Genomic DNA, 2,933 nt, shown 5'->3' with positions numbered 1-2,933 from the left:
CACGAAACCAACTAAGACTAAACATTTGAAATCGAAAAACAATTTCCAAAGATTTAATGTCAGATTCAAAGGTATTTCTAGAATTTCCAAAATGTGAAAGGACTCATAAAAATACAGGTATTACAATATTCATTATAAAAGTGAAACCATAGGGACGCTCTTCGTTAAAACAATTCAGAGACCTTACTCGTCAATTTATGTAAAGCACAAAGACCAATTTTGCATTCAACTCGTTAATAAACTACATTTTCCGTGTATGTATGCAAGCATGTGTATGTAAACATATGACTGTATATAATACATATACACATATATATATATAGAGAGAGAGAGAGAATAAACTCTCTCGAAAAACCCCAAAAAATTTGGAAAATAGAGAAAAAAAAAAACATATTAATATGATGATCATTGCCAATTAAAAAAAAACAAAATATGGTATTTGTCATCCAAAAAAGTGGATCAACATTGGAAAAAAAAAACAAAAATTACTAATTTTACCCTTCAATTATAACAATATATAAGGGTTTAATTAAATGAGAACTCTGTAATTTATGTGATATGTGAAATGCAATATTAGTCACTTATTTGAAATAATAATTTTATTTATTTAATTAATAGCACAAGGGATTAATAATTTACTATTTTGTATTTAAACTCATTAAATCAAGGAAATTGATTATATCATAATTAGTTACCATATATTCTAAAAAATTCCCTAATTATCAATRTTGAAATTCAAAACAAGTAAAATATTCCCTAATTTATTATTTCATCAAGTAATAATTAGTTTTTTACTAAAAAAATATAACAACAAATTTTGTCGTTTTCAAATTCTTTTCTTCTTGGTTTAATTTGAGATCGTTTTAGATCCGAAAACGATAACAAGTGTTCATAATGTGCTTTTAAAATAGGTTTTTACAATTATTTAAAACAAATGTTTAAATTGTATTTTTCAAATAGTGTATCACACATAATATTCATAGAATGTATCACTACGTGTATATGGAGTGGTAATGTACTACAATATGTATGAGAGTTGAATGTTCACGTCGAAGAGAAGAAGAGAGATGAGAGATAAGATTTCTAAAATGTCTAAAACGTCCTTTATTTGAAATTGTAAGTCAAAATTATCAAAATGATTAATTTTTTAATTTAACCTTTGATTTATGATTAAAATTAAACTAAGAACTTAAAAAGTTGTAAGATTAATCCTAAGCCACTAATTTAAGATAATTATTGGTATTTTTAATTAATATCGAAAGGATAATTATATAATTTGGATGACAACTCATAAATTAATTTTTTCTTTCAACAAATTAATTTATCTTTCTATAAATTAAAACTTTAGTTATAATATCTCTCTCTAATATTTTGACATTGTGCTTACAAAGTTTTGTTACATCGTTTATTGTTCAAAATATGTTCAGAGTGGTATTCAATTATGTACACAAGTAACAAAGTTATTAGTATACTTAGAGCGCGTTTAGTTGAAGGTATTGAGGGGTAAGAAATAAGAATGATGATGAAAAGTATAGTTTGTTTTAATATAATACTAGAAGGGTACTCGTGCAATGCATCGAGACACATTTCCATTTCAATGTTTCGTTTTATTTTTTATCCATGTCGATATAATAAGATTTTATGTGGTTTTGAGAAAGTGATAATGTTTTTATTTTTGAATAAAATATAAATTTGAAAATATCATATAAATTTACAAAAGATATATATATCAATATTAGTATCAAATTAACAATTTAAAAGTTCTTGTTTATATTTTTTTTAATTCAAATTTTTTATTATAATTTAATTTAACTTAATTTAGGTTTAATAATATTGTTTTATAAAGATAATAATTAAGTATTTTGTTAGAACTCAATAATTATCCTAATTATATTTTACATTTTTTTTAAATTTTAAAATAAGATTTTATTCTCTATTTGATTATGTTTATCCGCAGTTAGTTATACGAATTCAAACATAGAACATTAATAAGTTGTACTTATGCACAATTTATTTGTAATCTTGAATTTTAAGTAATATACATCAGTAAATAGTACTTTATGCATAAGAAATGGTTTTTAAATTTTTTTATCAAATACTTTATAATAGTATAGATAATAGGTTCATTACCCTAAATCCATTAATTTCCATATCTAACCAAATTGAGGGAATGGAAATTTTATCCTATTCACTTTCTGGTGCATTTTCGTTTATATTTTTATTCTCATTTGTTAAAATGAAGCAAACACCTCCTTGGTTTTTATCATGTTATTAAAGGTAGGAGAGAGGAAGAGGCAGAGAATGAGATAGGAGATTTGTAAATTACATGACCATTTTTATTTTTTTTAATTCAAAAGTATTAAAATTATTAATTTTCTAATTTAACTTTTAATTTATGGGTTGTTTACCAAATGTTCGGGTAAGTGCTTAATAAGTCACATTACCTTACCGAATGAATATGATAAATATCAAGTATTTTACCCGGTAAGAGCGAAGGCAAGAGCCAAAAGTCTTACTAGGTAAGTAAGGGGACGAGTCTTACTAGGTAAGTAAGGGGACGACTCTTACCATGGTTAGCGTTTACCGTATAAATTGTTACATATGATACCGTTTTAATGGGCTAAAATCTTACGTTACAAGTAAGCGATGATGTTGAATTTTGCAGGTAAGTACTTACCCGGATAAGCGTTTGGTAAACGACCCATTAATATAATATGTGGTTTATATCAGATATCACGAATCTTATAATGTAACACCCCAATATCATATTTGCAGGGTCGGCCCTGAGATTTTGGATGCCCACGGCGGAAAGTCAAAAAAATGCCCCTCAAAACATCTTGTAAATAAAAACCAAAATAAACTATTTGAAGGGTTTTGGAACCTAGTCAATCTAACAAAAAAGTGCCCCTTAAATATAACAAAAATGATGCAAC

This window comes from Cynara cardunculus (assembly GCF_001531365.2).
Source record: "Cynara cardunculus var. scolymus isolate 2C chromosome LG 1, CcrdV1, whole genome shotgun sequence".
NCBI lineage: Eukaryota > Viridiplantae > Streptophyta > Magnoliopsida > Asterales > Asteraceae > Cynara > Cynara cardunculus.
This window is presented reverse-complemented; position numbering follows the sequence as displayed.